General features: G+C 36.9%; 1 protein-coding gene across 1 annotated transcript in view; it reads right to left on the bottom strand.

Annotated features, from left to right (window-relative positions):
• Positions 1 to 13,767, bottom strand: part of LOC134674168 (calexcitin-1-like) — a 168,713-nt gene extending 154,946 nt beyond the window's left edge. The window contains exon 1 of the mRNA XM_063532256.1: positions 13,755 to 13,767. The gene's annotated coding sequence lies outside the window, so the exon portion shown is untranslated. The remainder of the gene's footprint in view (positions 1 to 13,754) is intronic.
• Positions 13,768 to 14,803: the final 1,036 nt, after the last annotated feature.

Below are 14,803 nucleotides of genomic sequence, written 5' to 3'. Positions count from 1 at the left end.
AGTCCAATTGCAGCACGACACTTCCTGCCACAAAGATCGCAGGTGAAACGCGAATACGTTGATGGTTCCTGTGAAGCCCGAAGTCTTTTCTGCTTTAAATAATCGAGCCAGACTTCATCATCAAAGTTACGTCTTTTTTTAAAACGGCATACTTCCATATAATAATATGGAACTTGTCATGAAACTTTACGTAAAATACATATATGTAAGTCCCTTTTTCACACTATAAATTATCTGTTAGTTAGCGTCATGCGCGATCAGTGGCTGCAATAGTAACGCTGCTGTGGTCGCATTTGGAATATCACCTTTATGCAGCTTGCATAACCCTCTAGCCTATAACCTATAATTAACTATAGTCTAGAGACGACACCAGTAGGTACAACGAGAATAGCTCTCAAAGCGGGCTAGCCTTTGTATGGCGAACGGAGTGACAGTTGCATACTTACGCGCTAATGAAAAGCTCTTTGTTAATATAACTAATATTATAAACGAAGCTAATGCTTGCTCTACTGAAGCTTGTATCGTAATAATTCAAGCTATTTATTTATAAAAGTGAAAGGATGCATTAGGATCAAACATGTTCGGGAAACTAGCGTCTTTTTTTGTGAATATTACAAAAGTTTATGATTTAGGTACATTTTGTCTCAAACTATCAGTACACAAATTTAAAGAAGTATAGTGTTTTATTTAGATTATTTTAAAATTTAATTCAGGCAACAAGGCCCATATTACATAGTTACACTTTATAGACTAACACATATAAATTTCATAAACATAAAACTAAACACTATTTTGGCGACAGAACGGCGGCGGCGTGGCTCCGTTGAATCGTCTGCTTAAATTGCGTCACGTGACTTTTTGTAGGATCTGTCATCCCGAATATCCCGGTCCCGGTAGGTACATTTTTTAACCGACTTCCATTCCATAGAAGGAGGAGGTTCTGTATTCGGTTGTGGTTATTTTTTTTTTCTATGTACGTTCACCTATTACTCCGACATCCGTAGTCCGATTTGAGTAATTCTTTTTTTGTTTGAAAGGAGCTACCTCCGAGTTGGTCCCATTTTAATTTGGTTCTGGTCTGATAATGGGATCCATGAGGAATTGAGGGAACTCCTCAATTTTTAAAGGCACATGCATGGTGATTTGGGTGTTTTCTTAAGCAACTCGAGCATTTTCTCCCGAAAACCACTACTTTGATGAAGTAGACCTGATGATGATGATTGTTTTGATGATAATGATGATGATTTATTAAATGTAATATGTTCAGCGATTACTCCGGCACCTGTGATCCGATTTGAGTAATTCTTTTTTTGTTTGGAAGGAGTTGCCTCCAAGGTGTTTCCGTATTATTTTTGGTTCTGGTCTGATGATGGAATCCATGAGGAATTGAGGGAACTCCTCATTTTTTAAAGGCACGTGTAAAGTGATTTCCGTGTTGTCTAAAGTAACTCGAGCATTTGCTTCCGAAAACCGCATATTTGATGTAGTGCAAGTGTAGCCTTACCACGAGTTTGACATTAACATATTCGCTAAGTTAGCGACGCTAACGTCTTCGTAACTTACTTTTTATGCATCTCGCTCGCACTAATATGCCAGTACGAGCGAGATGCAAAGAAAGTAAGTTACACACACGCTAGCGAATAAATCAATGTCAAACTCTTGGTAAGCTGGTAAGGCTACTGATCGGGGGTTAGGGTTAGGAGTTAAGGGGTCGGGTAATGGTGGTTGAAGGGGTGCTGGTTCAGGGCCGAGGGGTACATGGATCAGGGGTTGATTTGATACGCTATGAGGTTGAGTGATCGGGGGGGTTGAGGGATTGGGTCAGTGGCGGGGCGGAGGATGGATTTAGTGTAGTGACAGGAATTATAATTTCCCAGACGGACTCGAGAAAATTCCAGATTACATATTTATTAAAGTAGATACACGAATTTAGTGTTAATCATGATGTTGTTTTTCATTCACGCGTCGCGTTATTAACAATGCATTGAAACTAAAAATGGAAAAATAAAAACTTTTTACAAAAAAAAGAAAACCGACTTCAAAAAGGATGAAATAAAATATTATCCTTTTTAAGTCTATGCGTTACCAACTGATATGTTTGAAGTCGGTGCCAAGCCAAGTAGTAAAGAATACTCGTCAAAAATAATCAACTTTATGACTATAAATCCCATTAGAACTGTACCATTGGAACTATTATAAATGTGTAAGTAATTCTGTCTGCCTCTTTGTCGCCTTTTCATGGCTAAACAACTGAACCGCTTTAGGTGAAATTTGGCAAGAACGTAAATTCCTTGAATTGTTTTATATTTTGAAATGTAGTCCTCTGAATAAGGGACGGGAAATAACTTCAGTCCCAATCCCACGCTTGCGTGCCGACAAATATGGTACGGACTGTGCCAAGAAGGTTTTATCGTGTGTTCTGAGGTGTGTTCTTAGGTACAGTCGACGTCAAAGATATGTATTATACACTTTTGCACCTTACTCCTTTGTAATAAAACGAAAAGTGTAAACATATTTTTAACGTCGACTGTACCTACAGAAAGTACGTTCATTGTAAAGAAATCCAACGTACATCCTTATCGAATCGCACCAAAATCATGGCATGCTTCAAAAGTTGGCTTGGCACCGACTTCAAACATATCAGTTGGTAACGCATAGACTTAAAAAGGATAATATTTTATTTCATCCTTTTTGAAGTCGGTTTTCTTTTTTTTGCAAAAAGTTTTTTTTGTTTTAGTTTGGCGTTTGTCGGTGTACGTACGGTTGCCATCTTGACTCGACCCCTAGTTAGGTTCGTTGATTAGGTTAATTTTAGCCAACTAGGTAGGTGTCGCTGTTTATATTTTATCCGTGTTAATAATAATAATAATGATGAGAATCTCGTGAAGGCCGAGAAGGACAAGTCCAGCAAGTACCTAGATTTAGCTCACGAGATAACCGCCATGTGGGATGTTGACTCGACGATCATTGTTCCTATAGTCGTGTCAGCGAACGGTCTCATAGCGAAGAGTCTCGACCAACACCTAGAGAGACTCTCGCTGGGTGGTTGGATCAAGGGTCAGATGCAGAAGGCGGTAATTTTGGACACGACGCGTATAGTACGTCGGTTCCTCACTCTGCGGCCCTGACCACCGGCAGCTTGGGCCCTGCCCCGCTGCCGGCGGCACCCTAGGTTAGGTTTTTTATAATGTGTTTATATGTATTTTTATTGTTTTGTAAGTGTTTTTATATTTTACTTTTATATTCATATTATAACAAACCTAACTTAAGACGAAAAATAAATAAAGATACAATAGTCAATAATAATTAATATTCTTTATTGCACCACAAAAGACAACAAAATGAAAAAAAAAAAAACAAATTGAATTGTGCGTGTTTTTTTTTAGAAATATACAAAAATTTTAAACAATACCTACTTAAGTACCTACCTAAATGGTATTGTTAAAATTTAATAGCAGGCTGATGTGGGTAAGTACTTACATGAAACATTCATAAAATTCTAAGGCTCATTATGATTGCAAACCGAATGTATCTTTTGTATCTAATAAACTGAGTTATTCAATATTTTTCCACGGCATTTATATGAATAATTTCACAGTAGGTTTGCAAAAATGAATAATCAATAGACAAAATGATTACAAAATCAACACGTTTTTTGTATCATCGTAACTATTTTTAAAACTACACAATCCTCGAAGGTGAGTATTATATTTAATTATTTCCTTGCTAAGAAGTATCAACGTGAGGAATTGCCACTGTAAACTATATAAGTGATGTTATTCTCATGGCTTTTCGGCATTAATGGTGGCAACATCACACTCCGTCACTGCAAAGCTTGGTTAGACTTTACCACTTTTGTTACTTTTACTTAATCTTTGACAGAAAAATAAGATGGTGGAAACTTTTCTCATTCATAGTTCACTTCTTCACTCCTTATGTGACCATGGCGTATTTAAATATCATATTTTTTTGTCTATTGTATGAAATCAGGGGTTTAGATACCGGTAACGTAGGAAAAGTAAACCGTGACGTTTTTTTATTCTTAAAATAATTTGTTTAATAATAGATTCCTAAAATTGTAAATACCGGTTACGACCCCTGCTAAAAATACGAGTGAAACCGCTCTTTTATCGATGAAGTTAATAACATTGTACTAAGCTGTTGTTTGGAATACGCGGAATACCCGCAGACGGATTTGACCGCATCGATCTTATATAAAGTTTAGATATCCGTTTTTTGGAGGCATAACTCAGCCGCTATCCTTCCCTTCATTAATCTTAATAATTCGTGTAATGGTCTTACATAAATACTTATATTATCTTCCGTGGTCTGTTGTTACAAGCGACGGATCTACTTATAGGATAGAGTTATCGGATATAATAAAAAGCGATTGCCGTGAACCACAAACAGATACTCGTAGAACCTAATATTCTAAAACTGCAAGATTTCGATTTAAAGGTATAAACAAAATTTTTATATGATGAGTATGATTTAAAAAATAACATCACAAGGGTTTTTTATTGACAAACCTAATCAGTTTCTCTTTTCAAATTGAGTTTATGAGTCACGGTCAATTTAACTACTCTTTAACTTGCGTCATCTATTTTGTTTTTTTTTAACTTCCTTACCTACAAGGTTACATTGAGGTGCAAACATTACGGGAGTACGTACACTCCGCGTAATGTACAAAATTATATAAAATATATGTACTGAAAGGCAAGAAAAATAAGTTTCCCTTCCTAACAGTAAAGGGCTCTTGCAGAAAGCTTATATACCACCCATTTTGCTGCGGCTTGATCGTATGCTTAAATCTTAGTCGATACCTACACCACAGAATAAATAATAGTACTAAGTACAGAATACTCACTCTCTAACAAAACTCGTCTGTTACGATCAGCACAGATATGGCCGCTGACAGCGCCACGCGCGGCTTATGGCAAACCCCACAATTGGGGCTGAACGGATGTACTTTTAGCTACTTGTAGCAAAGCGAGGAAATCGCGGAGGAAGACACGCCTGCCTACACACAAACATGGCGCGAACACAGTGAGTTTCGAGCTTGAAGTATTGGTCCTAAGATCTCACATTATCCTTGTCTAATAATGTACAATAGGTTTTCTTCAGTTTCTTTTCCCCAAAGCGTACTTGTAACTGATTTAGTCACGCAATAAGATGATTATGGGATCGTTCACCTTGCCTTATTATTTATTAATATGTAGGTAAGTACGTAAATGTAAACGCGTGTGGGATATGGCCGGATGAGATGGCCATATGAAACATTCAATAGGAGTAGCAAATAAAGCGCTATTTATATATGCGCATAGCGCGATGACGTGACGCAATGCACTAAAAGCCTCAATGTTAGGGTTCCGTTTTTGCCAACTGAGGTACGGAACCCTATAAACCACGGCTCAAATGCCTCACAGTTAAATGAAGCAATATACCTATACTGTACAATGTACCTACATGTATATTTGGCTCTTTTGACTACTATCCATTACCCTAACCGCAGAGATCTCTACCTCCCCCAAATAGCCACTGTAAGAGCTCGCAGTAAAGTGAGCAACAGGCGAATTGGGACTGGCTTACATTAAATACTTAGCCCAGTAACCTGTGTTTAAGCGGCGGTCCAAGAAGGTAGATGATAGCGTATACGTCAGTACCCCTAGTGTAAATCATTCGACAGCGTGATGTGACGTACGCGCTTGCGTTAAGTGTCAATTTGTATGGAATTTTGAGTTTGCAAAACGTCCCGCTTGGCGCGCTGTTGAAAATCCCGTACAAAAATAAACATAACACAAAACGCTCGTTAACGAATGAAATTTACACAAGGGGTTCGGATACTTATTTCAAAAACGTACAAACAGAGCGTAGGACCGCTGAAATGTAGTATCATGTATACAAGCAAAAGAGAGTATCTTCACAGCGCTTCTTTTTACTAGGAAGACTTTTACATAACTCAAAAACGGCTTATCCGATCATGAAAACAAACGTAGCAAAACATGTTCTTATAAATACTTAGTTTTGATCGACATTTTCCGCAAATCGACATCCAATCGACATACATCTCGTGAAACGAGGTACCCCTACTCTATACTCTGTATCTTTAGGTATTTAAATAAAAGTAAATAAATAACTTGTATATTTTCGGGTAGTTATAACATTTATTGGTTAACCCACCAAATACAAAAAACCGCCTGGATCTGTCACTAAACGACCTGGCTTTAATCTACATTATTTGGTCGTTTTCATCTTTCCTCAACTGGCTTTAGGAGCTGGCTAGAGGAGAGGAGGAGGTAGATTTGGTTTACTTTTATTTGAATACCTAAAGATACAGACTATAACTGCCCCCGCTCCTCCACGAAACCTAGCGAGGTCTTCAGGTTGCTAACTGCCTCCTTCAGTGTGGACAGATTCCCTAGGGATTTGCTCCTATACACTTCAAAAAACATGTAGGTACCTATTTATACATATTTACATAGGCACAAACATTGCAATCAAAATAAAAGCTTGTAATAAGTTACTGGGAGCACCAGTGGCACACTCAAATAGGCTAGGAAAAAAATAAGTTACTTCGCTTGTGACTTGCGACGCGGAGTAGTTTTCACGTAAGTTGTTGCAATTAAAGCGAGAGGTGCGCAGCGGCAAAGCGGTTGTTACCAACCTCTTTACGGACTAACTTATTTCGCTGCCCGTTAACTGCATCTTATTTGCCAGCACTCTTTGTGGAAAGAATTTAACGCAACCGGCACTTTTGAAAACAGAAATTGGAAAAAGTTTTGCTAGTTGGTTTTGGTATTTTGTAAGTCAAGTTTGTTTAATATCGTCTTGTTTACATTAAGTTATGATAACGAAACATTTGTGTTCGTAAATTCTGTTGTTAGGTACCTACTTACTTAAACATTATTTTTATTAGGTATCATTAGAATATAACAAGACCGAAGTGATCCCATAAGTGTTCCGTGAACAAAGTTTTGTACGGAACACTAACAATTATAAAAATTAGTATCTTATAATAATGTAACGAATTTAAACGAACAAACAGTGATATTTTGATAAAACTAAACCTAATTAAAAACTGAAAAGCGAGGTAAAATCTGAAGTCTGAGCAATTTAAGATGGCTCACGGTAATCCTGTAGGTACAGTTAGCCGCGGATTAAGCCGGTGCACCGAACGATACTCGGCGACATTTACATTGCAGAACATGTCGGCACTCGTTAAAACTCATTCCGAATGTACACAGATATAGTTTCTGACGAATTTACAGACAGGTTTTAAAATCGTTTATCTACACATACAGGGTGATTCAGGAGACGTGAGCAGGACTAGCACTGCGCATTTCGTAAATTATAAGCAACTGTTTCGTATCAGTATTAGTGAGGATAGCGTTAATTTTCTAGTCGTGTTGAAAAAAAAAGTTATTAATTTATTTACGACATGCATGGTCACCCTACAATTAGAATACTAAACTACCGATATTCTGTGTCAAATTGAATGTCATCACGGTCTGGTTACTTTTGAAAACTCGTATCTCACTCAAGTTTGACAGTTTATTTTCTTCGTAATCATAATGCTGTCATTACGGTTAAAGAGGTTTTATGTTTATTAATTGGGTCTTGTAGGGTGACCATGATTGTAGAGAATTAAATTTGCCCTCGCCAAAAAGTTAAAAATAGGAAAAAGTGTGAATGTTTCACCTAAATACGACGGTGATCGATCAATTATCAGTTACTGAGTGTGCAGGATTAGTCCTGCTCACGTCTCATGAATCACCCTGTATAATATGTAGGCATAAAATCTCTACAAAGCCTTCAAAAACCGCGAATCGCGGTCAGACTTCGTGATAAACTATTTTGTTATAACATTTTTTTTATCTGTGAACATGTATTATAAATGCATAATAAACTCGGAGTAATTAACAATGGAGCCGCCATTAACAGGCGTTCCCCTCTGTCGAAAATAGGCGGCCAATGGTCAACATCATGTCAACCATATGTATGGACCGACGTTTATCTGACATGACGTACCTATACATTTGATGTGCCCCTCCCCCGCAAAAAACGGCAGACTATTTTGTACCGAAAATTTTAGACATGGCGTCTCCGTTGGTTATATCCTCCAAGATAATAAATAATAACGACGATGTCGATTTAATAATGAAATTCAAATCTCGAACACTTTGAAAAACAAGGGGATTAAATTTTTATTACCTATATTAACCTTGTTTCAAGTATCAGTCAAAATGACGTTTTCTTTGAATTAAAATATCAAATCCAAACATCAATCTAACGCCTTACTGGCGAGCGTAGCATGCGATTCCTAAACACATCATAGAGAGCTAATATATGTGTATATAAAGCAGTGCAGTTTAAAAAAAACTGTCATGTTTTTATGAAACTCGCTTTTAGCACGTTTCATAAACCCACACTCGTGTTTTAATGCATTTTATTATGAAGCAGTTACATTATGACCTCGTTTTAGTGCCTATTACCATTTTAGGATTCCATAGTTTTTGGTTTTTTGGAGGTATTAGGTATTTTTTTTACATAAGATCAAACGTTTGCCACCCATATTGTGTCTCTTCCAGCACTCTACCTCATCGGACACTCGTACAAATTGAATTTTTCATCCTCGCCCGATCACCTGAATCTAGGCTCGTTCAAATGAATGCTAATACGCCGTTTCATCCTCTTCCACAGATTACGCGCATAGGAAATACGGTATTCACGGGATAGACTTTATCATTTAAGTTAAGATTGCTTGCATTTAAGTAATGGATCTATTGCCTGAATAAAGAAACATTCATTCATTCATTAAGACTTTGATATAAGCTTATTTTACAGACTTCATAAAGGAGGTTAAGAAGCGGGGTGACCAGACACCGGACCGTACCCCAGCATCTCTTGATGATGCCTTGTGGAGACTTGGAGAGGCGAAACACACTAGAGATGCAGTCGGAGCCAATGGCACTCTTTGATGGAAAACATAAACACATTTAGTTAGAACGATCTTTAAAATCACAAACACAAAGACTAAGTACAGCCAACAAAAAAAGTGTGAATCAAAAAATATTTTTGCTCACCAGTTAGTAAAAGCTCTCTTGATTGTTCAAACGCTGATATTAAAAAGTTACATTTTATCTACACGTGGGGTAAAGTAATTGGATGCAAATTATGAGTTGTTTTCTAATAGCTGGTAGAATTGACTTTTAAATGATATAATGACGTTCATTTGTATTTGATTTGGTTTTATATCTTACAGTTAATATTTTCCTTGGATTGGTGTGGCGAAAATTTTTGTGTCACTCGGGGAAAATTTTGTTTAACACTCGTGCTTTGAAGCGACCACTCGTGCTTTACAACTTTGAAAACAAATAACTATTGACGGTAATTTGACTATAACCGCGAACATCGAAGTTCGCAAATTGCGGGCATTTTCCCTGTCAATCTAACTACGCCTTCATTGGAGTAAAAGAGAAAGATCCCCGCAATTTGCGAATTTCGGTTTTCGCGGTAGCCCCTCTTGTTCCTTTTTGTTCGGTATTTGTCGATGTACGACTGTCATGTTGGCTAGGTTGTCCTGTTGTGAAACAGGATCGTTATCGCGCTCATTTCCTCATTCTGCAGCAACCGGAACATGCAGCTCGATGCTCGCTCCATTACCTACTGCGACCTGTAATGGACAGATGGACTAGATATTTACTGAAATTGCCAAGCCTGCATACGTGGCACAATTCAACTGAACTTTTCGTCATCGTGGTCGCCTCGCCGCTGTGCGAGTTCATTCCATTCGAAGCGTGTGGATATTCTGAATGAAACAATTACTTATGATACCTTTAGGGACCTATCGTTTGGATATAGACTACACCAGCAATGCTGTAGCAGTATTGCAATACGATATTACTGCCGATTGCATTCCTGCCGCAAATGTAAAAAAAAACCAGGCAGGAACATCGATTTTAACATTAGTGACAGTAATGCAGTAGGTACTAGGTAACTACTTAATGTATGTAAATTGAACAATCTCACTGTATTTTTAACGTAGGTACTTTTGCCAAATTCTCCAAGCCGAGACCCGGAATTAATTAGAACAATTCAAATGAGTAAGAAATTATTTCTGTGCGACCATTCGTTCGGAAAATCGGGGTAGGCAATGAAAATACTGCATTACTTAAAACCATCGAGATGCAAGTTATGGATAAAAAATTAAGAATATTTTGGTATTGTTAACTACTAAGGAACAAATCAAAACATTAAATAAAAACAATTTGATTTATCCCCTAGTCGTATAGATGGCAGCACCATCTCTCGCGCTATGTATACATATACCGTAATACTATAAGAGATTCGTATAAAAGGTGCAAGCATGTACTAATGTACTACCCGCCCTTTAGAGTTGGTCAGTCTTACAAAGATTGTATAAACTCGAGAATTTGGGATGGGCACCGCCGTAGCCGGGTGGTTTAGAGTACCATTGACCGGGGTGAATTTCAAATGCAGGGGTGACTTTAAAATTCTAGTGTTTAAGCCATAATATATATTTATGCGAGATTTTTTACAGTAGATGCATATGAATAAGGCCTGATTCGAATTCAATCTGCCAAATTGAAAACCCTATTAATGGTACTGAAGCTAGCTGAATCAAGATTTGTTTTTCCATAACTTATTGAAAATTTGTTTAAAAATTGTTATTTATAAGTAAATTCATCATTTTCCATTTCTTCCCGCTCCTGTCGTTAGTTTTGTTGTATGCCCTCCATCATACATCCGACAGTGTTTTTTGACAGTTTCTTAGTTTGAGTCCTATCAAGAACAATGTTTATTTTGAAATATTATATTGCATATAGTTTTTGTTGTTTTAACGAACTAATTCCTTGGACACTCCACTCCATACCGTTCAATAGGTCAATACTGTGGGACTTTGTTGAATCAAGTTTTTTGGTCCGATTTCGAGGGTACTGGCTTAAGCATGCTGATTGCCTCATAAACATCGTGGATCATCTCCAAATATTATCAAAGTAATATTGGAAATCCGCATTATTAAACTAAAGCTGCGAACCGTTTCTTTTACTGATGTTGGTGTCGATTTCTCTGTCGAAAAGTAACCAATGCCCGGTAACTGACACCACATCGACGAAATTCCTGATACGCCAGATATTTGAAGATATGTCTAGATCCTCATTGTTTCATGGATATTGCAATGAAATTACCTTTCAGTATTGGTATAATATTAGGTAACAGGTTATGTTGGAAATTAGTTATGTGCAAGTTTCTTCCATACTTATCAAGTTTTTGACAGCAATTTGGCGCCTAATTAAAAAGACGGCGGCGTTTATTTGATTTTTTTGATCATCTTAGAATTGATAAAAAAAAAATTTTTTGGTATAATAATTTTGTGATTCTGATAATAATAATGTCATAGTGTATATATAAAGTAAGCTAGAAAATATCCAAGAAAAATCACTCTGAATTTGTCAAATTTGTTTCGAATCAGGCCTTATATAGTAATCTAACTAGTTACAGGAACATTTTCAGTAAATAATTAATAATAGTATTCTATGGCCGTTTTAAATCTATCAAACTGACCCCATATTTTCCAAAGTCACCCCGGTCTACTTTACCCGGTACTTTAGAGGTCCAGGACGTTAGCCGCGTAAACTAAAGGCGCCGGTTAATTTCTGGTTTAGCCACTGATGGGTTCCATCATTCGGTGAATGCTACAGGAGGTCGAGACCGATGGAGACAAATCACAGGAGCTGCAGAGTCAAGTGGTCGCGATCCTCAATAAAAAGGGGCCGACAAATAAGAAGTAGCTCAGTAAACTGAGTTATGCTTGACAGGCCTAAAGGTAGTTTTGAATTTAATGTCCATTTGCTTTGCATGTCTATGTCTAAAAATAGCAATTTGCAGTACACCCACGAGAGAAAAAGCTGCTTAGAGTAGGTACCTGTCCCATTATTTAAAAATACGGTTAAGGTTTAATTAGTATATGAAATAAGAGAGAGGTTTTATAGGCCTTTTATTTTTATACAATCTATTGCAGTAAGTTAAGTATCTGATACACAAGGTAAAAACTTCTTGCCTCTAGTTTTTAAATCGTTGTAAAATTGAATTTCAAGTTTAAACTAATTTGACATTTTAGTTTATTAATAAGTATTAAAAAGGACATTCCAGAGACGTATAGTCAGCACAACTATTAGCTTGGCATATCTTAAGCTAATAAATTTACTGACTGTACCAAAAAAAACTGGTCAAGTACGAGTTCGGACTCGCGTTTCAAGGGTTTCGTACATCACACAATTTTCAACAATTTTTTTTGTACATGAAACGTGACGTGAGTGAAACGTCTTGAAAGACCCGAATGGGTCAGATCAAAAACCAGATGTAACATGAAGTTTTCTGGCGTGGTGGCTTATATCTCTGCAACTATGCAAAATAGCTTAGATAGGAAGATTAAATGCCGAACAGTAGCACAAGTGTCCAAATGCGAAGACTGAAGACCGAGCTCCGCCTAGGGCTGATACTCGTATCTCGGAGCGTCCGACGGGTCGCGCTTCCTACAACTTCCGCAAGTGTTTTAAAAGCGAAGGCCGAAGAGAGATAATACCTACAGGGTGGTCAAAAAATAAGTGCATTTCCGTTGCCGGGGAGGTTTTCGGATTATACTGAGCTTAACAACTTTTACTATGGGACCAACCCCGAAATCGCGAAAAAAAATGTATCCTCCCATAGAAAACGGACCAGCCAAAATGTATGAAACAGCCAAATTTTTCCTCACGATTTCGGGCTTGCACGTTAGCAACGGGGATACACTTAGTTAATTTTTTGGCCACCCTGTATAGTTCTTTTTAAAACACGTAACAACAGTAACCTAATCAATCAGTACTACAAGTACCAATGCGGCTGTGTGCCAGATACCAAATAGTCGTATCTTTTGTCGTCATTCCGACTCACGCTTGAAGCTAAAGGCACGCCTCTTCGGGACGCTTCGGGCCTTCGGCCTTATGCGGATATTGGCCTAGGGCCTTCGCAACAGCTGTCTACATCACGTTTCACTTAAACCATTGCGGCTGTGTCCCTAAAAAACCTAAACCGCATTTTTGTTCTAAAATCCGACTCACGCTTGACTGTAGATTTCTAATAGGTTTTCCTGTCATCTTTAGGTAAAGGACTATTTTGTGTATTTTTTTCAGAATTTTAGACCCTGTAGTTTCGGAGATAGAGGGGGGGGAATGGTAATTTTTTGTCTATTTTCTTGAATGACTTCTAATTTTTTTAACATAAATTTATAATAAAAATATTTTTGAGATTTTCACAATGAGCTCTTTCGTTTGATATGTAACACGATATAGTTTGCAAAAATTTGTTTTAAAATTTTATCTTTAACCCCCCAAAAGTAGCCCTTATGTTTAAAATTCATTTGTTGACGTAACATATCCGTCTTTGGGTCACAGACTTACATATGTGTACCAAATTTCAACTTAATTGGTCCAGTAGTTTCGGAGCAAATTGGCTGTGACAGACGGACGGACAGACAGACGCACGAGTGATCCTATAAGGGTTCCGTTTTTTCCTTTTGAGGTACGGAACCCTAAAAATGGTACAAACAAAATCAATCCTAGTGTATGAAGTTACAGTATATAAAGTACCTAGGTATCTAACATTCTTAGCTTTAAGTGACTTGTCCGAGGTAAACCAAGTAAAATAAAGTTTTTCGCAATAGAAACGCGCTTTGTTTAGTCTGAAACGAGTTTTTATCTTTTTTTTATAAGCACGAATATTTTATTTTTGTTTACCTGTAACAAAGAGAGTTTGAAATAGAGAAATATTGACAAAGTAAATTATGTAGTCAGTACATTTACTGTGCCATCTTTCGACACAAATGATTTAACAAATTTAACACATATCATTGAAAAAAAAAGAATAAAGTCAAATGGAGTTCTAAAAGTTCAAATCTATTGTGTTGAAAGATGGCAATAAATGTACTGACTACATAATTTACTTTGACATTATTCCTCTAGTATAAAGTTTTTTTACCTGTAAGTATCTGTTTACTGCAAAGAGTATCTTCCAAGGTAAAGTACCTACCTAGTTACCAAACCTGCGTCAAACACATCTCTTCACGTCGGGGTCAATTTGGTTCTCTATTTATTGGATGATGGTAAAATACTTTACGCCCTAAAATAGGCAAGATAGAAATCATGTTCCGTAGGCCTTACTGTCATCAATCCGTTTTATTCTAGGGAACAGTGACGTCACAAGATTATAGGTAACAAATATAAAAGAGGTTATAATATGTCGTTTTATTTTGAAAACGTACATATATGTATGAACATTTTTTCATCCACAATAAATGTATTGAGTTGGGGTCATTCAGACTTAGTTTTGGGAGAGTCGATTGTAATATTCGTAAACGCAATTGCCACTCACAAACTATTGGCTCGATTACGTCAAATACAATACAAATCCTCAAAATATTTGACGTATCTTAAAGTTTGAATTGGGTCGTATAATATTTTAATGAGTTTTTTTCGATGTCATTGAATGACATTGATATAAGTACTATTGGTTTTCAGTTGTTTGGTTGCTCATTTCCTAATAATTATCATTCTAATTGAAAACTAGGTAGCTAATTTGTAAAATGGGTCAAATAAATTTTGTACTAAAAGAAGTCGTGAACGTTTTAATGAATTGTCGATGATAATCACGCGAAGTGGGTATCACCAACTCATTTATATGACACAATAAACTCATTTATATATCGCTTAAAATTTAGTTTTTTCTTCGCTGTGATGAAAAACAT

This window comes from Cydia fagiglandana, chromosome 2 (assembly GCF_963556715.1).
Source record: "Cydia fagiglandana chromosome 2, ilCydFagi1.1, whole genome shotgun sequence".
In the NCBI taxonomy this organism is placed as follows: domain Eukaryota; kingdom Metazoa; phylum Arthropoda; class Insecta; order Lepidoptera; family Tortricidae; genus Cydia; species Cydia fagiglandana.
This window is presented reverse-complemented; position numbering and strand designations above follow the sequence as displayed.